This window comes from Pogona vitticeps, chromosome 3 (genome assembly GCF_051106095.1).
Source record: "Pogona vitticeps strain Pit_001003342236 chromosome 3, PviZW2.1, whole genome shotgun sequence".
Classification (NCBI taxonomy): Eukaryota; Metazoa; Chordata; class Lepidosauria; order Squamata; family Agamidae; genus Pogona; species Pogona vitticeps.
This window is the reverse complement of record NC_135785.1, coordinates 216634386-216656854: the sequence shown is the minus strand read 5'-3', so window position 1 is coordinate 216656854 and position 22469 is coordinate 216634386. Positions and strand designations below refer to the sequence as shown.

The 22469-nt window shown below is 40.2% G+C and overlaps 1 non-coding gene across 1 annotated transcript; it reads left to right on the top strand.

Annotated features, from left to right (window-relative positions):
* Nucleotides 1-3677: 3677 nt before the first annotated feature.
* Nucleotides 3678-3784, top strand: LOC144588532 (U6 spliceosomal RNA). Its single transcript, XR_013544139.1, has one exon. It is a non-coding gene; the product is annotated as a U6 spliceosomal RNA (small nuclear RNA).
* The last annotated feature ends 18685 nt before the right edge of the window (nt 3785-22469 follow it).

The following is a 22469-nucleotide window of genomic DNA, read 5'->3' as shown; positions in this document are numbered from 1 at the left end:
ATATTCCTGGTGTTGACAGTAGTATAACTGATGCCCTGTCCTGTCAGCAGATCAAGCTGTTCACGGCGTTGGCTCCAGGAGCCTGCAGGTGGCCCGAAGTCCTTCCTCAAGAGGTATGGCAGATTGAGAACAATGGATTTAGCATTTGCTCTGAGTACTCGTCAGGGTTATGCTGCAGCCTGTGAAGAATTTAAGGAATTCAGAATCAGTGAGGGCCTCGACCTGATATGGCCAATGCCCATTGAGCACTTACAACAGTTCTGAATTTGTTTATTCAAGAAAGGTTTAGCACAGGGGTGTCCAACCTTTCACCTTCCCTGGGCCACATTAGAAGATGAAAATTTGGTTTGGGCCACACATACATTTGGTTTGGGCCACATGGGGGGCAGCCCTAGCCTTCCTCCGCAGCCCCGCTCCATGCACGCTTAGCGGCAGCTGCGATCTTAGGCAGCAGAGGCTGCCAGCTTCGACTCTGGCGGCTTTATGGGGCCGGGAGGGAGTCCGCCTTTTGACGGGGATGGTGCAATGCAGTCACGCAGTCCCCCTGTCCCCTCCCCTCCCACTCCTTCCTTCCTTCCCTCTCTCCCCCTCTACTGTTGTGGCATGCCCTGACCACATTCTGGCCGCAAGCGCCGGCAATGTAACTTGAAACTTTGGAATTTCTTTAAAAATAAAAAAATTGCACTGGGCCGCATTATGAGCTCACCTGGGCTGCATGCGGCCCTCGGGACAAGCCTGGTTTAGCACATAGTTCTATTCAAGGAAAAATAGCAGTGTTAGCATTCCAGGCCAAAGCTATGGGGGTTGCTAGTTCGGCTGGTGATTTTAGAATCCATAAAATGATTGAGGGTTGGAGTAAAGAAAACGGTAAGATGAAAGATGATAAGCCCCCTTTTACCCCTGCCATCCTAATCAGATTTAGTCAGTCCTGGAGGACTATATGTACTGAGGCATATGAAGCATCCCTTTTTCAGGCAGCCACATTGCTTACATTCTATGGAGTGTTGTGGGTTAGAGAAGTAGTTGTAGCAGGCAGGGATGATGCATCACACATGTTGTAGCGTTCACCCCTCGTGCCCCTTGCTTGACCGTCAAGCCTCAGAGCACACGAAGGCAAACAATCCCCTCTTTTACACTGCTAAATCACCATTACTTCAGGAAGATTCAGGTCCACACTTCAAGGTCTTTTAAATAGAACTTTTGTTTATTGATTACAGAAACTTAAATTGATTCATGAAGATCTTCTGTAGGTAAAGTTATTATTAACAACAAGCTTCTATTAGATAATACACTTCTAATTCTAATCACACCTCAGAATTCCCCAAACTCCACACTCTATCCCCTTCTCTCTTTCACACACTCCACTCTTACTCCCTCTGTTGCTCTTCTGACTGACCCTGACTCTCTGACTCCACCTCTTATAGCATCTCCCTTGGCTCCGCCTCTCAGCAACATGAATATGCATGAACCATTACATAACAAAGCATGAACTATTGACCTAATAAAAGGGGAACACTACACATGGCATTACAGCTAGCAATTGTGACCATAGTAGCAGGCAAAATACAGGTGAATATATGTAGACAGAGCAGTCTGGGAGAGGGACAAACATTACATTAGGCTCATGTTCCATTAGAGAAATATGCCCGGTTAGTGCATTGGAACTTTACTTAACACGTTGAGGTGATGCACAGGGTTACTTGTTCTGCCACAGGGATAGTACCCCGCTAACAAAATTCAAATTGTGGAAGGTCACAAGCACAGCTTTGGGACTAGTTGGCTTGGAAGGATGGTGTTTTGGTACTCATTCATTCTGCATTGGGACCACATCTACTGCAGCTTCGTTAGGTTATAGCCCAGAGCAGATTAAGAAGGTTGGGAGATGGTCATCCAACCTGTTTGTGATATATTGCAGTTGTAGGTTGGCGCCTTGCTCTTTGTGTTTTGTTCTGTTTCAGGAGTTGACCGGTCCAAACAATGCAAATCTGGCTTGTGGGCCTCAGCTATATTTACTGGGCAGGTTTTCATGCTGCCAGGTCAGCTTGGGGCTGTTATTTGGGGCTTGGAGCCTCTGCCCAACTGTATTGGAAAGGGCAGCAAGGCATGCATTGGAAGGAGCTGTCGCTTCAGATTTCGATGTGCCCCCTAACATACTATTGATCCATTTGGGTGGAAATGACTTGGCCAATAGGAGTGGCAAGTCATTAGTGCTGAATATATAGAAGGACCGTCGGAGCTGGAAAGACAAGTACCCAGAATCTAGAGTGATTTGGTCCACAATGATTCCACAGCATGTTTGGAGAGCAGGGTGCAAGCCAAGTTGTTTAAATAGGGCACATCATAAGGCCGATAAGGAAATATGTAGAGCAGTTGTTCATGGTTTAGGAGTGGTTGGACATCCTGAAATTCGATTGGATCGGGTGGAGTTATATAGAAGTGATGGGGTCCATTTATCAAAAGCAGGCTGTGATGGACAGCTCCTGTCCATCAGGTTAGAGCTCTGTTGTGGGGGCCTATGACAGGACAGGAGGGGAAGAACCAATGGAACTAAGGGAGAAAAAAAAGGACAGTTTGGGACAGTTAGGGCAGTTGGAGAGTTAGAAGAAGAGGCAGATATATATAGAGGGATTCAAAGCATTAAGATAGACAGTTAGGTTAGGATTAAGACAAGGACTTGGAAAGTTTGTGTATTTGAGAACTGAAGGAGTTTAAAGTAATAAGAAATAAAATAAACTGTTTGAATATTGTAATACCATGATTAAAGTGAAACTATATAAGTAAACATATCTAAAGTCCAAAGCACATTTAATGAATGAATAATACAAGACCATCCATGATTTTCCTTATGTGATTTACATATTAACCTATAAATAAACATTGTTATATTTGATACCATTGATCCATTATTCATATTTGGTACAGGGAGGAGAATATCCTCTAGTGGCAGCATAAAAACAGGTAAAGAAAAAGTCGTGCCCAAAGGTGAACCTGGGTGTTAGGGAAAACAAACAGGGGAGCTGGGGGTGTGCGACACGGGCCTAGAAATTTTCTTGAGCAATTTGTATAGGGTCCTGTGCACCAAGGTTTTTGGCTTAGTGGGGGGAATGGGGCATAGCTTGGCCAACCCATTCTGTGGTGGGTAGTGCGGAAAGAACTAGCATTGGAGAGTTCGCAGAGAATACAATCAAAGTTATAGCATGTCTGACCTCGAGGTGCTGCAGATCATGAGGTTACAGTGCCAGAAGAAAGGACAGGCTGGGGTCCCCACCGGTCTGAGGGCTGCCAAAGAGCGGGGCTTACAGGCCCTTTGGGGGCTTGATATTTTGCCGGTCGAGGTCATGCGGGATTCAGGACCACATGACAATGTGGTGTAGGACTTGCCCATATAGGGTTGGGGAGGGGGTCCTGTGAGACCTCTGGCTCCAGACCTGTTCCTGCACTACTTCAGGCCCCTGATTTTATGGGGGCAAAAGTTAAATAAGATGCTTTAAATAAAGTGTGGCCCTAACTTACCCCATCACTTGTGTCTCACCTTTTTATTCCAGGGTGGGAGGGCAATGGCTTTTGTCTAACCGATAAACAGGAATTTGGCTGCTGGGTGCCAACCAGCAACACTGAATTGACAGCACACTGCCAGTTCACAAATGAGCTCAATACAAGGAATTGAACTTAATATATAGCTCACTTTGGCAGCTCATAAACTAACACTGGGACAATATAGAGAAAATCAGCATGGTTCTTGTGCAAGGATGACACACAAATTCATGAAGTGTTCCATAGTAATATAAAGTAACAAATAAAAAGAACAGTGCCACTTTTTTATTATTATGCATCACTTTGGGAGCCCTGGAGGGAAGAATCTAATATGTAAATATCAGGGCTGTGCCTCCCATTCAGCTTAGCTGAAATACTAACCCATTCAAGACTATTTGTAAATCTCCAGCAAGACCACAAGGTGGATGAAAAATCCCAAGGATCTTCATGGGATGGAAAGGCAGATTATTCATTGGAAATATGGTGTTTCCTGCAGTTAAAATGTTAAAACCTTTTTTAAAAAAGACCTAATGTGATTAAAACAAGGGGGAAAAGGAAATCACAGCTATCAGCACCTTATAAAGAAGATGCTAAGCTGGAACCAGTGGAGAAGGAGATGAAGCTGTCAATCCCCCAAGAAAGCCAAGGACCTCTTCAAGCATGTTTCAATCACTAAAATGCTTGAGATTCAATACTTTTTAAAATTATGTGATACTTTAAATGAATAATTCTAAACAAAACACAAATATCTTGTGTGCAGAAACAATGCTGAGAGTTGTCTCTAGCCTTGAAGCTCTCCAACCCATGCAGGAATTAAAGTTTCTTGGATATTATTAGAGCAGGATCAAACTGCTTTTGAATGCTCTTTTAGTGCAATTGAGGTGTGACTGAAAGAAATGAAGTGGTCGGGAACTCCCTTTGAATTCCATGAAACACAATGAAAATATTTGATTCTGGGCATCTTTGTTCTTTAAAGAATTTAGTACTTGAATCCCTGAGCACTATATATATGCACTTCTGAAATATGTTACTTACTAGCTCTTCTGAATAATAATCTACAAATTTAGGTGATTCTCTTCAGACCAGCAAGTTTGAAAAGCATGACCTCAATACTTTGCAATGATTACTGATGATTGGTTAATATAATGACCTTCCTGACAACCAAATTCCAATCCAGGAAAATAAATTGTTTTAATGAGCATAATGTGCAAATGATACATTGAGAATATACATTGTACTTGTGATACTATGGCTAATATATTGATACTGATGTAGGTTAATCTAATGGGAAATGTTTGACATCAGGAGGGTTAGTGACAAAAGGAAGTAAAATAAAATTAAATGAGCCCATGAAAAGTACTTAGGACAATTAGATGCTTGTATTTTTATTGCTAGTTTTACTCAGAAAAGTTCAGTATCATCAAATAAGTTGATCTTTATAGAAACTCTGCAAAAGCAGAAGGAACAAAAATAATTAGAATTTACTTAAAATGTTATAGCCTTCAAACATTCTTGAATACATCATATTGCTTTGATCGTTAAGATAATCCTAAAAGGTATATCAATGTTAAGGATGAAATAATACTTACAATTGTTCTCATTGCTGATTAAAGAGTCTGCCTTAAGATATAAGGCAGACTCTGATATCCCACCAAAAATTAACCTCTGGAGTGCTTTTCAGTCCTGCACAAGGGTAAAAAAGCAAGGTTTCTTTCTCTTTTCCTCCATAATCAGCAGCAAACTAGCACACAAAGTTGTGCATTTAAAGGGTGGTGTGTTTTTTGTGGTTTTTTTTTTAACTAAATAGCTTGCATATTCCACACAATACAAAGTTTTTAGATTTTATTTTACATTTTGAAAAAAGCTTTTCATATTTCCCCACTCCACCCCCAAGAAAAGACAAACTCTTGTAATCTTGTCCAATGGAAAGAAAAGTCCCCCCCAAAAAAATATTTTATTCTTACCAGTGAAGGACAAACTAAGTGAAGATTTACCTCCCGTGTCTATATACTCTTATTTTCATGCAGCACACTGAAGTCCAAGGGAACTTAGTAAGCCCATGGCATTGTATCGTTCATCCAGCTCTGGTCTCAACATACATAAGGCAATATGTCTATCTAGATAATGACATGTCTGTCTGCACACTTTTGTTGTACAACTTACCATTCCGTTAATTCATGTAAATCAAATGTTCAGCTATAGTCAGAAAACAAATGAAAAGCAACTACTAAACTTCAGAAAGCAAATACATATCTGGACAAGAAGAGTGGATAGAAAGTCAAAGCATATCATTGTGAAGAAAATATGGATGAGGTGAAAACACAATACAACACCAAGTCTTTTAGATCATAACTCAGGATGAACTGCTGCAAAGAATCTGACCACGGTGAGGTTAGCTTCCTAGCAAATTCAAAACAGAACAAGAAAGAGTACAAATTATTCTCAGCAACAACTAATCAATGCATGGTAAGAGACAGCTTGGCTGGATTGATCACTAACAGATCTATAAAAAGAAATGATTTCCCCCCAAAAGGGGGACTATATAACAAATAACACAATACACATTTGGAACAGAACCTCTGTGTGTGTGCGCGCGCGCCCGTGTGCGTGCATAATACAATATATAACATTGTAATTGGGGGAATGTAACATATGACTCTGCTTAGAAAAGCTTGTGGAAGTTGGATTTTTTGTACTTTTAAGTGAATGGTTGTATGAAAAAAAAATATTTAAAAAGGAATGTATTAATAGTATGTAATAATGCATAATATGTAAAATTGCAAGTAACAAGTACATTTTTTTAAAAAAGTGACATTACCTATTTTACTTTTAAAATAATGTTCCATGCTCTGTGTAGAACAAAACGTACTACATGTATTCTGTATAAGTTATGAGAACAGAAAATGAAGCGCTAAGTGAACACTGATCATTCCAATTCAATTAAATACACATTTTGGAGCAGTAGCTTTCTATGAATATGATTTTAGATCTAAGTGTTCCAGTAAACCATATGCCAAAGTTATATATATGAGAGGTGTCATGCTTCTTTGGACCTATGTGCATTTCTTAAAGAATATGTTCCAATGTGGTCCAAATAAGGGTGCAACTACACTAGAATTTGATTCACAGCCTGAATTACATTTGAAATCACAATCACTGTTCACACAGAGTCTATAGATTGATTCTGGATTTCACAGACATAGTGGATTTAACTTTTCATTCTAGTCCACAGTTCCCTTTCTTTCTTTCCTTCCTCTGGTCCCATCTCTGCTGATTCTTTCTTCTCCTGGAACCACATTTACTGACCAATGGTTTGCTATGAAACCACTTTCTCATTTAAAGATTTATATTACTACCAAGGTTCCCTCTAATCCCCCCTCCAGGCAGAGCTCCTCCTCCTCTCTGCACCCACAATGAGCGTTTTCAACCCCTTTGGTTCTGTGACAGAAGCCCACGGGGGAGCAGAGCTGCACATGCAAGAGGCATAGCACCACCCAGTGGAGTTGTTGATTACTACATTTCTCAAAAACTTTTCTATAGAAAAATAACATGGAAAGGCACTTAATAGTCTACAAGTACAGAACATCAAAAATTTGAACAGATATTTTGCAAACTACATCATAATTCACACTTTAGAATTATTCATTTTGTACCAGGCATCACCATCTTCCCCTTCCCATCCCATCTTTTCCCTTCATCATCGTTTAGTCGTTTAGTCGTGTCCGACTCTTTGGGACCCCATGGACCAGAGCACGCCAGGTCCTCCTATATTCCACTGCCTCCCGGAGTTCTGTCAATTTCATGTTGGTTGCTTCGGTGACACTGTCCAACCATCTCATCCTCTGTCATCCCCTTCTCCTCTTGCCGTCACAGTTTCCTAACATCAAGGTCTTTTCCAAGGAGTCTTCTCTTCTCATGAGATGGCCAAAGTACTGGAGCCTCAGCTTCAGGATCTGTCCTTCCAGTGAGCACTCAGGGTTGATTTCCTTTAGAATTGATAAGTTTGTTCTCCTTGCAGTCCAGGGGACTCTCAAGAGCCTCCTCCAGCACCACAGTTCAAAGGCATCAATTCTTCAGCGGTCTGCTTTCTTTATGGTCCAGCTCTCTTTTCCCTTACTTTAAAGTAATGCATGTGGAATTATGTTATCTCCTGGCCACAATTTATCATGCCAGTAGTCTAAAACTATATGTGAAACTATATATATGAGGCAATCCCTGCATATGTTACTTGAAAGTACAAGAAAATAGTAATAGATAGGGTGCTTATATACCACCCTATAGCACTTGAAACACTCTCTGGGTGGTTCACAGTTCAATAATGCAGGCTACACATGATCTCCCCACCAAGCAAGTGGAGTACCTTGGGCTGACTATTTGGGATTGAACCTAGATTGTGAGCAGAATTTTGACTGCAGGACTGCAGTTTAACCAGTGTACCATGAGACTCCTCTTTATTATCATGTTCTCTGTACATTATACCACACAACACTTTTTTAACCCTCAGAAACTGACTCTCTAAGTGCCTCTCTCTTACTGGACATCCACCCCTTTACAACGTTTCATAGGTTGTTATATGCTGAGCTACGAGAAAGCTGGTACTCATGCTGTCTGTCACACAAAAACTAATTGTGCAGTCTCAAAAACGCATTGTAACAAACAAGGAATTGTGAAGGAAGTAAATTAATTCTTAGCATCTGTCTACACATAAAGGCCAGATTGATGCTTTCAGCTGGAGGTAATCTAGTAGAAGAATTGTGTGAAATAGAGGTGACAAGGACGAGATTTTGAAACTAATTGATGAAATAAGTAGTAACAAGTCACCAGATGGCATTAAACTGGGAGTTCCTAAAGAATTCAAATGTGAAACTGCAAAAGAGCAACAGAACAACAGTAGTAGTGGCAGCAAAACAAACAAACAAACAAAAACTCTACTTAAATATAGTGTTCACCAAAAGGCTGGAAATTGGCCAATGTACCACTATTTTAATATAAAATGGATTCTCAAAGAATTATGAAAGTATTCACGAAGGCTTTCATGGCTGGGATCTAATGGTTGTTGTTGGTTTTTTGGGCTTTTTGGCCGTGTTCTGAAGGTTGTTCTTCCTAAGGTTTCACCAGTCTCTGTGGCCGGCATCTTCAGAGGACAGGAGTAGCACTCTGTGCTCTGGTGCAGTTTAGATGTTGGGCAGAAAGTGGTATCCCTTTCTTAATTGGTTGTTGTGGGTTTTTCGGGCTCTTTGGCCGTGTTCTGAAGGTTATTCTTCCTAAAACGTTTTGCCAGTTTAGAGCACAGAGTGCTACTCCTGTCCTCTGAAGATGCCGGCCACAGAGACTGACAAAACATTAGGAAGAACAACCTTCAGAACATGGCCAAAGAGCCTGAAAAAGCCACAACAACCAATTATGAAAGTGATACCATTTTCTGCCCAACGTCTGTCCATGCAAAATGGTAGTATGTGTTGGTAAAATTATTAGACAGGAAACATGACGTGCTTTGAAACAACAACCAAGAGGTTAACCAATGTGACCTGAGTGCTCTCATAATTATTCTGGTGAAATATATATAGCAAGAACATATGAGACTTTTTTGTATGACAGTCCACAATTGCCGATCCCCTACAGTTGCCCACGGAGAAGGGAAGGGAAAACCACTTGTGTGTATTCTTTACCTAGAAAACCATGGAAGTATCACCAAAAGTCAGAACTGACTTGACAGAACATAATTATTATTATAAGAACACTAAATCAGAGAGTGTGAAGATAAAGTTTTTAAAAAATCAATCAATTATCAGCAAAGTGTGGCCCATGGGCTACCAAGACCACTCAGAATTACCAGCACAGTTTCCTTGCTTCCCAAACCTCTCACATTCACAAGAGTCCACAATTTTATTTGTCCTTTCTTTTTCAGTCAGTTACTGCCTGTTTTGACAAATGGCCTTTTCTGCACTAAAACAGATGGAGACGGAGCAAGAGAACTATATACAAATGATAGCTCATACTGCCCACATTTTCTATATATGTTTGTGTACAATCCTATACAATCCTATTTGTGTCTGCTTAGAAGTATGTTTTTATTACACACACTCCCCCCCCCCCAAAAAAAATTCTTGGAGTGACATAGTGACTACTTCTTTTAGGAATGTTTTTGATCCATAGGACTATTTTGTCCTTTTGGGAGAACAATGGCAATAGAACAGCACATGACAAAACTGGCAGCAGGAGTGAAACAATGAAGCTTATAAGAAAACAAAAAGTAAAACCAGGAACCTGAATGGAACAGTAAAAAGATCTGAAAGCTCTAAAGCGCTATGTAAATTCCTGGGAAAATAAAAAGATATTTTATCTGATTTATCTATAAGATAAATGCCTGAGGAGTCTCTCTAAGGAGGGTATCTAATAGATTGGTGTGTGTGTGTGTGTGTGTGTGTGTGTGTGTGTGTGTGTGTGTGTGTGTGTGTGTGTGTGTGTGTGTGTGTGTGTGTGTGTGTGTGAGAGAGAGAGAGAGAGAGAGAGAGAGAGAGAGAGAGAGAGTCAAATCAGTTCTGACTCATGGCAATTCTTTCCATGATTTTCTAGGTAAAGAATATTCCGAAGTGGTTTAACATTCCTTTCTATGGGTATCCTGGGGCTGTGCAGCTTCCTTTAACTGCATAGGCTGGCTCTTCTCCCAGGGATCACAGTGGGGAATTAAACTTCCAACCTCTGGCTCTGCATCCAGATGCCTAACCCACTGAGCTATCCAGCCCCAGATTGACTGGATTATGAGCACTGAAAAAGACCTACTCATCAAACCTTATTTGGTGGGAACATCTCAAGGGACTTGAATAATGATCTCATGGTCTAGGCAGGTAAAGAGAAAGTTAAACAGATAATTTCAGTTTACAACAATTCCTTCTAAGTGGGCTCAAAAACTGAGCGGAAAATAACCTAATGTGATTGCACTATCCATTCCTCGTTAACAATTTAGTCACCTTGCCTGGTCTACCTGGAGTTTCAAGACCCCCCACCCACCCAACCTTACATATAATGCATTACTATCATTATCAGATTGAATATACTATTGATTAAAGCATTAAACCAATGTGAATATATAAAGAGAAGAAAATCATAGATGTTTATTCTCTGTTAATCATCAAACATTTATCAATGCTTGTAAGCTGAATAATGCCCTTGCTGCTGACTTGAAAGACAGCAAACATATAATTAATCCCAATATTTTATCTGCATAACCTAATGAAATATTTTAGTAGATGTATTAATTACTATCCTGCCAGTCAAGAACATTTTCCCTCTGAAATATTTAAGGACAGGCTTAATAGAATGGACAGTTGTATAATGATAACTCTTAAGAACACAGACAGTGAATCTTGGCATAGCATGGCTGTTTCTCATTCACAGTCCTCTTTGGTGAGTTGTAACAAAGCAGGGGCATGGAAAAGGAAAGTGAGCTAAGGAACCCCCCTCCATTAGCATACATAAAGTTGATGTTAGCACATGATTTCTGGAAGTTGTAGTGCCAAAAAAAATGTTGCAAATTCTTGCTCCAGGTTTCCATAGGGTTGCCAGATCAGGAGCATATCATTCAGTGAGATTTTGGAGGCACAATCTGAGAATAGGGGGCCCTTGTAAAGTTGCAGAAATTGAGCATGCATAGATTGAGATGGATGAAGAAATGTTTCTGGGCCAATTGATTGTGGAAATGGTTATGAGGGGAGTTTCAGTAAATCGCCCAAAATTCAGGAAAACATACACACACATCTCAGGCAAAATGACAACTTAGAGCCAGAAAACAACAACACAGGCCAGGTTTCAGCAATGCATTCATGAGTGGCAGTAATTGTCTTTATTTCAGGTTGGATTTGCATCTTGCATTTTTTTTACCTATACTACACATGACATTGAGTGTATTTCCCAAGGTTATGGGGCTGCTGGGGCTTTAGAAGAGCTTACCACCAGCCCATGGGAAGTTTTCCCCAGGCCGAAGGCTGTCATTGCCCAAGTTTGCTCAACAAGAAGAGTCATGAACTGCACTGGTAGCGTTCTACTTTCTCCCTTACTTCATATAGTATGATGCCCCCAAGATCAGCACACCAAAAAGCAAAGAGTGACAGGACACGTGAGACCAAGAGAAGTATAACAATTCTCTGAGACTCCAGCTGGCACATGGTGACTTTGCAACCCATCTTCTTAGTGCTAGAGGAGTTTTGTTATACTCTGTATGGATGCAAGCTCTGCTAGAACTAGTTCCCCCATGCACTTTTATGAGTCACAGAGAATCCATGGTATGGTGGAGCACATTTCTAATGATTCAAAGTAGTGCAGGAATGGCATGGAGGTGTGTGGGGCTTCTCTATCTCCTGCCAATTTGACGGTTCCATCGTTCATTCTGGGGGTTTCCCACTGATTATGTAACAAGGAGTCCTTAAATTCCAGAAATCCCATCTCTATATAAAATATGTCAGCAGCATTGCAAATATACCTCCTTTGCTAGACAGCAAAGACTAGATTATCTGTAGGCCACTGGCACATTTTTAAACCTCAGCTGATGTTGTCATGATCAAATTCCACATTCCAGGTAATTATATGTTGTGTGTGTTCAGGCAGCTTCACAACTCTTAATTTGCTAATCCTTTCCTAATCTAAAGTGCTAAATTTATTGGATTTTTTATTCATGAAAAACAAAAACTATGTTGGCTTTTAACTCACACTGCCTTCCTTCCTTCCTGTAATCAGCATCACATCACAATATTGATGAGTAGGTTGAATAAATTTCATGGAATATATGAGTAACAAAGGAAGCCCAATAAGTTTGTGTCTGAACTATCTCCTTTTCTGTAGTAAATATGAATAATGCAAAGAAAGTTCAGAACTGTAGTGCCTGGAGTGCAAAATACCCCATTTGAAAAAACTTCTGGACTATATATAAATTGATAGTAATCCACAGGGATTCTGGCTTGGCCCATAATGAACTTGGCCCAGGCATCCACACCAGGTTTCCCTGTTGCTTCTTCCTTCCATGTTCCACTGTTAGTTACCAGCTGCTTTTTGACGGAGAAACAGGTGCTAATTTTAATCCATCTAACACTGAACTAAATAATTGTTTAGAATTGGATTTAATGTGGTCTGCATTTGGAAGTGAATCAATCCGATTCAGATCTCTTATGCTAACGTGCTTGTCAGGTCATTGCTATTGTTAAGATTCCACACTTGTTTAAACTTTGTAATGTAGAGTTCAACATATACCAGCACATTTATGAAATGGGCATTTTATATAAATTGTGTGCCAATTTTTGTACATACTTCTTTTTTTAAAAAGAGAAAGCCCTGACAGATGAATGCAAAAAGGAGCTCAATGCTGAAAACTGGAATGGCTTCAGATGTGCTTAAAGCATGGCAAGCGTTTTCTAACTTCTGGGTTGTGCACTATCTGAAAGGAGGTAGATTTATAAGGAGTGTATCATAGAGTATTGTGTTGATATCTTGCATTTCCCTTGCATCCAGGTCCAGAAAAAGAAATGCATCAATTTCATTATTTTTAAAGCACCTTGTGTGTGTGTGTGTGTGTGTGTGTGTGTGTGTGTGTGTAGATTTAGGAGAAAGTTAATTTCCCCATCATATTCAAGGCAGCTTACTTCATCTCACCAACAGCTATTCCTTTACACTTTTGACAAAGCTGGTGTAAAAGTCAGATGCAAAATAACTCCATTTAATATACCAGAGAACCTCATAAAAGACAAATTTAACTGCAATTTCACAGTAGATGTGAATTTCCCTCTGCCCTGTTTCACCTTCACTTTTCAATTTTAACCCTGTGGCTACTGGCTATTTTCCATTTTTACCGCCTTCTAAAATTGTATAGGAAACGAAACATAGCAACTACTGTTGGAAGGCATAAGTCACAAGTGTTTCCTGAAGTTGGGAAATATTAAAGGATTAATTTCCTGAAGGATGCAGTCAGTTTATTGAAAAGACATGGTCAGCGCAAATCAATTACACGGATTGCAAGAAAAATATGATAGAAATATTTCTAAAAGAACTCATTGCAATGACAGAATGTGATAGCATTTGGAGTCTGCATGTTAGCCTGCCTTATTAAGGCATAAAAAAACACAATATAACCACATAGGGTGATACAATAATAGTTTCCAGCTTCTATCTCAGTAGGGTTACTAAGCAACCGCTAGGTAACCTGTACTTTTAAACATGTTGCTGTATAGAATTTTAGATAAATATCTGAAACTCATTTCCGGTTCTAATTTTTTACTTCATAAACTAGTGCACAGTTGACATGCTTAATTTTCCAGTGAGGCTCTGCATTCTTGTATATATATATGGGGGGGGGGGGGGAGAGAGAGAGAGAGAGAGAGAACATCTAAACATGAGGTAAGGGATGCTGATTAGCTCATAAACATGGCACCACAGATTTCATGACAGCCCTAGGGCTTCATGTAAATCTGACTGAAAAATCCAAAGGATTTCATTGAGCCCCAAAGCGACAAATGCACCCTGTCTTGGTGCAATGCAATCTTCTATAAAAAGCTCATGATAAAAACAAAACTCAGCTGGTATGAATAAACTGTTTCAGAGCACAAGCTTCAAATCTGGAAAACAACATGGATTGACTATGAAGTATGAAAAGGTCTGTCTACCTTCTAAACTTGACTGCATGTCAGCCCCTGTACAGTACTTGAATATAGCGAGTGTAATCTCTCCCCATTATTCCACAATTGTATACTGTAAAGTGTTCTACTGTTTTGTTTTTTCTTGCTCTCTTTCACTACCCCGCACCCCCACCCTACCAGAAATCATCCTTTCCATTTTTATAAGGGCTTGGTCACATGGTCGATTTACATCAGTACCACTCCCAATGTTTCTTAAATCTCGGTAAAGTCACGTGTCATATGACTCTGTAGGCATGTTCACATTGATGTAAATTGCTTTAACTCATGTTCATTCTGTTTGAGGAGCATATTTTTGGGTTGTTGTTTTTTTAAGTAAGTGATACATCACTAAATCAAGTGCCTCCTAGCAATGCTCCTAGCATGCCAACCATCCTCAGCATCCTGGAGTGATCACTCTGTGTGAACTGAGTGGGTGCAGACTCTCTTCCAGGTCCTGGAGTGCTCAATCTGTGAGTGCAGTACAAGCACAGACTGCCCTCTATATCTTGGTGCATGCACAGAACGGGTGTGCCAGGCCATGGTGGATGCTCTACACCCACTCTGTGCTCACCGAGTGAGCACACCAGGACATGGAGGACAGTAGGGTAATTCTTGAATGTCGGTTCACCTTCTTGTGCCTCAGCAGCCTCTTACTCACTTTCCCTGCCTTGCTTATGCCCCCAAATCCACATAGGCACAAATTAAAATGCTGACAGCATTCACATCGACAAAACTGTTTGAATCAATTCTAGAAGTGAGTTATTTTGGAAAGCCTCAGTGGCCAGTTGGGAAAAAAAACTGACTTTGCAGCTCAACTAAATCAATTCCCCCCCCCCTTGCATCATGTGTGTGGGAATGTATTAATTGATTTAAATAACACTAACATTTATATAACTTTGGTTCTTATGGTCAGTATGACTATGACCTAAGTCTAGAATCCAAACTGGATTACCAAAAATTGGGTGGCAATCCTACATGCTTGAGTGGTATCTTAAGCTTTCTCCCAGAAGTATCCCCTTTTTGCATACAATTCCTGTCAGTTCAAATGTTATGTTCAGGGATGATAAGAGCTTCAGAACAAGCCATATGGAAAGAATCATGTCAGGAAAAGCTTATTTAGAACCACAACAAACAAACAAACAAACAAACAAACAAAAGGAGGAGGGTGTAACTACCTGGAGAAAGGCCTGATATACACATTTGTGAGTTCCCAGCCTATATGGAACACTGACAGTGTCAATGAGAAACAGAAAACAGAGGTTAAAAATTGTCCTGCTCTCATCCTTAACAGCTTACAATATTCCTGGGAAGAGGAAGGGGTGGAGGATTCTTGCACTCTACTAAGTCATTATTCTCAGAATCATTCTCCATCACCAGTTCAGCACAGTGAAGCACTCGGATAGGCCACTTGCACAGCACTCGCCCACTCCTCTATCTTTCATTCTGTGTAATTTTGTTTAAACCAAAAATTTCACGAAAGTAAAAGAGTTTGAGAACAGTCTTCTATGTTCTTAGTATTACGACACTACTTACTGCAGTAAGTAATAGATGAACTTATTTATTTACCTAGTTACCCATTTACTTAAGATTAGAGTAGGCATAGGGGGCCTTTTTTGCTGGGACATAAAACTTCCTGTCTGCTTCTATTGCAGGTTCCACAAATTAAAGGCTCCTCTGACTTATGCCTTGTATTAAAAAGACAAACAAACACCAATATGGTAGCAATTCCTATTGACATGATTACATCAAGTATTATTTGTCTCTTATATAAAACAGTCCATGTGCATCCCTAAATTCTGCCCTGTTTCCATTTTTTGCTCTCTAGAGCAATTGTTTTGTTCAATGGTTTCATGGTTGTCATCCCTTCCTCTGAAGAAAAGTGAAGTGCTGCATTTGAAGATCTGGTTGCATTAAGACAAAACTTTTCCACAGGGCAGAAACAGATGTTATAGAACCCTGTGATTAAAAGAGGAAAAAGCATAACTAGTAAAAGCACCCCCCTCCAGCATGTTCTCTCACCTCTGGGAGCATGCAAATTTGTTTTGTGATTTGTCTTCAGGACCTAAGCATGAGTTTACTTTGAAGTCTGATTTTGAAAATTGAAAACACTGCCTCATTCCTCGGCAAGTAATGCATTTTCTCTTCTGCTTACAGGCATTCTATGTTGCCTTCTTTTGCCCTCAGTAACACTGGATGACCAAGCGTCACTGAAACCTAATCCTTCATGGTACAGTATTTGCTTTGCTTGAGGATGGTAGCTTAGGAGCAGAGCATATCCAATGCATGAGAAATGTCCTCTGGATCTCTGGCTAAAAATATCCCTGGTCACAAGACCAGACCAAACAAAATCTGGAGAATTTTTGCCAATCACAGCTGAATTTACAGAGTTAGTTGGACCCAATGATATACAAAGCACACCCAAGAAATCTGGCTCAATCTGATTTGGAGCAGCAATAGAAAATCCTGAATGTTTATCTCCTTATTCTTGGCAACACAAATTTGTGTTTTGCCCAACATTTCTCCCAGCAGAATTTTGGTCATTTTCATTTGATTTGATAGGGAAGAAATGTTATTTGGAAAGTATTTCAAAGAGAAGAATCTTGCCAATAAATTCTCATGAGCAAGAAATGATGCCAGAAGGAGCTGCAAGGTTTGTTCCAAGTGACCACAGTCTCTGGAAGTTGACTTTATTTGATCCTTCCAGCCAACACCATGATCTTAGAACCCCCTGACAAAGGTTAAGAAAGGTGCACGGCAGCTCATAAAGGGGAAGGCTAGATTGATCTAAAGGGAAGCACAGGTGGACATCGTCATTTGACTTGATCCAAACCATGCCAACAGTGACCCATATATCAAGTTATATGTCAGTATATAGAGGCTCTCAGATAAGGAATATAAGTAGCTGGTAAAGAAGAAAATTTAGTAGTAGGAAAAACAAAACAAAACAAATGCAGAACCTTTGACCATCTTGTAATGTTAAAATAAGTTCAAAAAGCAATATGATACCCAAAGAGTGCTGAGAATGAAACAGAAAACCAGAAGCCTTTTTCATACAGAAACTCCTGGAAAAATGGAGGACAAATTATGCATAATTTTATCTCCCCTTTTTTTTCTGGAGCAAGACACAACATTGCCAACCCACATAATGGAATTAGGTTTACTGGGAAATTTTTGAATTATAAGCATCTTCTTAAGTAGAGACAAGAGTTCAAGGTGGTTGTAAGTTAATTTTTCTTAGTAAATTGATGATGGAGGGTAGATTCAGATATAGTTACTTCTAAAATGGCATAGACTTTGGCATTCATATATAAAAGCCCCATCTTTTCTTATTTATTTTTTTAAAGATCCACCTAATTAAGTTAAACCATTTGGTTTCTACTAGCCACAGATCTTCACAGATGTTAATTTGTATCCATATATAGGCTTCCTTCAATAGCTTCCTTCTCAACAGCTAGTAGGCATCCTTTAGTCTTGAGAGACTATGGTAACGTTCTCTGAATAGAGGCTGAGAAGGCCAATTCAAGAGTGACAATCCTTTCCACACTGAGGACAAATACAATCTGTCCGCTGTTCAGCTGATTTTGCTGATTTCAGGGTTGCCTCTTTGCCTTGGCCTGCTGAACAAGGGTCTCTTCAAATTGGGAGAGGCTGTGCTGCACTCCACGCTGAACGCTCAGATGTCAAGGTTTCCCATCTGTTCAGGTCCATTCCTAAGGCCTTCAGATCCTGCTTGCAGATATCCTTGTATCACAGCTGTGGTCTCCCTCTGGGGCACTTTCCCTGCACTAATTCTAAATAGAGGAGATCTTTTGGAATCCGACCGCCAGTCATTCTCACGGTATGCCCAACCCAACATAGACATCACTGTTTCAGTTATGTATGCATGATAAAAATTCCAGCTTGTGCTAGGACAACTCTATCTGGAACTTTGTTTTTTCCAGGTGATACCAAAAATATGTCAGAGACAATGCATATGGAATGTGTTCAGCTTACTCTCTTGCCATGCACAAAGGGTCCAGGACTCACTGCAGTACAGGAGTATACTCAGGACACAGGCTCTGTAGACTGGGATCTTGGTATATGCTGTCAGCTTCTTATTAAGCCATACTCTCTTTGTTACTCTAGAGAACATGGTAGATGCTTTGCCAAATCATTTGTCCAGTTCGATATCTAAGGAGAGAGTGCCGCGGATCGTTGAGCCAAGGTGCACAAAGTCATGAACAACCTCCAATTCTTGAGTGGAGATGGTAATAGAGGGAGGTGAGTCCACGCCCTGGCCCATGACTTGTGTTTTCTTCAGGCTGATTGTTAATCCAAAGTCTTGGATTATTCATAAGTAGTTTGATGATTCATAAGTAGTTCGATGTCTTCAGTAGAATGGGCAACAACTGCTGCACCATCGGCGATGAGGAAGTCCTGCATGCATTTCAGATGGACTTTGTCTTTGCTCTCAATATAGAGAGATTAAAGAGATTTTCATCTGAGCTAGTCCGAAGGTAGACACCTTCTGTTGCAGTTCCAAAGGCGTGCTTCAGCATGACAGCAAAAAAGATCCCAAACAGGGTTGGCTCAAGGACACAACCCTGTTTCACTCCGCTTCGGATGTCCAAGGGATCTGATATTGAGCCATCAAAGACTACAGTGCCCCTCATTTCCTTATGAAAGGACCTGATGATGTTAAGGAGTCAAGGTGGACATCCAATCTTGGGAAGGATTTTAAAAAGGCCATCCCTGCTAACCAAATCAAAGGCCTTTGTAAGATCTATAAAGGCCACAAAGAGTGGCTGTCATTGTTCCCTACATTTCTCATGCAACTGTCTGAGGGAGAATACCATGTCAGTGGTGGATCTGTTAGCTCAAAATCCACACTGTGATTCTGGATAGACTCCACCTTCAAGCACCTGTTGTCTTCAGGACAACATGGGTAAGCAGCTTCCCTAAAATGCTGAGAAGAGAGATGCCATGGTAATTATTGCAGTTGCCCCTGTCTCCTTTGTTCTTATATAATGTGATGATGTTTGCATCCTTCATGTCCTGTAGTACCCCACCTCTCCAGCAAAGACAAAAGATTTCATACAGCTGGGTGGTGATGATCTCTTTGCAGCATTTCAGCACTTCAACAGGTATGTTATCCTTTCCAGGTGTTATTCTTCCTCAACAGTACACTTTTCTATTGTAGGAGTTATATGAGATGACAAAAGTAGATTTTTTTTCTTTTCAGTATCCATATAATCATATGCAACTTAACTGGAATATTAACTCTTTTGGCTTTAAAAAGGCTCCATTTGCTTGAGGAAAAACATTAGTTACTAATAAAAGTAGGAGTCATTTGAGACAAACCAGAGATGCTTCATTTGAAACAACCTTTAAAGCTCGCCTGTGACCTAAAACTAAGTTGGGCTGATGTGTGGTAAAACTCTTGATCATTGCATGCAGCAACCAAGGAACAGCTTTTCCAAACAGTTTAGGACTCCAAGACAGAGTATGTGATTCTTAAATCACTAGGGCAACAGGTTGGAAACTGCCAACTGCCGTGCTGCTATGTGTTGCATGCTCATTTCATCACATTGTTGGATTACTTCAGACGACTGCACCTGTTTGGATGCCTTCTGTTTGTTCACTTCTCCCCAGGAGCTGTGAATCTGTTAAAAGGCCAAGACAGATAATGGATTCCAGCATGTTGGGTAGGGGGGAGAGAAAATGCCCGTTCTCTTGTCACATTTTATAAGTGATCTCTTTTTTTAAAAAGAAAAGATGCTAAAGATTTGGAAAAGGTTTACTGTAGCAGGTCTGTGGATAGTTCCTGATAGCTGTGTGAGTGGATTATTTTGCTGGAAATCTTACTGCTGAGGAGACCAGTAGAAAAAAATAACAACATCAACAAAACACTTTGACAGAACCCAGAAGTGTTTGTGGCTATGCAGAAAATTATGCTGCTTCATTTTCACTTTGAGAGGGAGGATTGAGAAATAGAGAGAGAGAGAGAGAAAGAGAGAGAAACAGATATTCATCTTTGTCTATATTACATTCCGTAATTCACCAAAATGGAAACTGTGGTTAAGAATTCAAAAGAGATACAGACCCTGGCCAGAAATGGGAAAAACTGACAAGAAGTATGTTTACTTGCTCCAAATGTCGTAATATAATAGGCTGGGGGGGGAAACACCCAAAGGCGAAAAAAACACAAATATGTAGGTTCTAGATCAAATCAAGCCTTGAACTCTCATAAGAAGTTTAAAAGTCTAAAGAAAGACTACTATTCTTCAGCCATGTTAAGTGAAGAAAAACTCACTGGAAAAGACAAATATTTTATGAAAAAATGAAACTCAAGAAAAGAAGGCACAGTCTTTAGTTTGTAAGACCTAAGCAGGACTGTTAATGAACTTCTTAAGTCATAGGGTCACCATAAAGTGGAAGTGACTGAATAGCATATGGTATACAAGCACAGAGAAAGCATATAGTTATATAGTTGATAAGAACTTTAACTGTTATATAGTTGATAGAACTTTAACTGTTATGGCTGCATCTTAGGGAATCCTCGGATTAGTTGTTTGGTGAGACAGTTCTCTGCTCTAATACGGAGGATAATGTTATAGTTCTCTTAATCTTGTTCTGTTCTCACCAGGAGGTGGATGTTGTTATGGCTTTTCTGACTATGGAAGCAGCAGTCCTAAACAGCAATACTATGTTGTGTCTAAACATATACCCATGTTCCTTCAGCCAATGATCAGAATCCTGTAGTTATGCCTGTAGAGGGAGTAAAAATGGTGGTGTATGGGAGTTATGCCCATAGAAGCCAACTGGTGTAACTTTCAGTAGCTTTTTGCTGGTAATTAATGAGTCCTTGGCTGGATTTTTAGGGTACACAATAACCCACTTTATTAGACATCACTAAGCAACAGGATTTGGGCCAATAAGTTATTCTCCTTCCTTTCTTCTTTTCCTGTTTATTTTGCCTTCAATGATCAGCACTAAAAACTGCCTGTCATTTTCTTTCATTTCTCATTATGTGACTGAAGCATTCCACCTTTTTGTATTTTATTTCATGTGTTCAATAATTCCTTAGTCTTCAAAAGCCTTTTTATACTTCTTCATTGATCATCCTCTTAGTCCGAGAAATCTGAAGCATCCTGCAATAAATCCACATTTCAAATGCTTCTACCTTTTTCATGACCATTTGTGTCAAAATCCTCAATTCTAGGCCATATAGTGGAACTGAGAATGGGTAACACAATGTAGATTTAAAGACAATTCTAAGGAGCATGTTGTTGGTGTTTAGCCATTAAGTCATGTCCGACTCTTCATGACCCCAAGGACCAGATCACACTAGGCCCTCTTGTCTTCCACTGCCTCCCGGAGTCTGGTCAAATTCATGTTGGTAGCTTCGATGACACTGTCCAACCATTTTGTCCTCTGTTGTTCCCTTCTCATTTTTCCTTCACATTTTCCCAACATCAGGGTCTTTTCTAGGGAGTCTTCTCTTCTCATGAGATAGCCAAAGTAATGGAGCCTCACTTTCAGGATCTGTCCTTCCACTGAGCACTCAGGGTTGATTTCCTTTAGAATTCATAGGTTTGTTCTCTTTGCAGTCCAGGGGACTCTAAAGAGTCTCCTCCAGCACCACAATTCAAAAGCATCAATACTTCAGCGGTCAGCCTTCTTTGTGGTCCAGCTCTCACTTCCATACATCGCTACTGGAAAAACCATAGCTTTGACTATGCAGACCTTTGTTGGCAAGGTGATGTGTCTGCTTTTTAAGATGCTGTCTGGGTTTGTCATCACTTTCCTCCCAAGAAGCAGGTGTCTTTTAATTTTGTGGCTGCTGTCACCATCTGTAGTGATCATGGAGCCCAAGAAAGTAAAATCTTTCACTGCCTCCATATCTTCCCTTCTATTTGCCAGGAGGTGATGGGACCAGTGGCCATGATCTTAGTTTTTTTTATGTTGAGCTTCAGACCATTTTTTGCACTTTCCTCTTTCACCCTCATTAAGAGGTTCTTTAATTCCTCCTCATTTTCTGCCATCAGAGTGGTATCATCTGCGTATCTGAGGTTGTTGATATTTCTTCTGGCAATTTTAATTCTGGCTTGGGATTCCTCTAGTCCTGTGGTCGACCAGACCAGATGGGCGGGATACAAATCAAATCAAATCAAATCAAATCAAATCAATCGATCGATCGATCAATCGATCGATCAATCGATCGATCGATCGATCGATCGATCAATCAATCAATCAATCAATCAATCAATCAATCAATCAATCAATGCCTTTCAC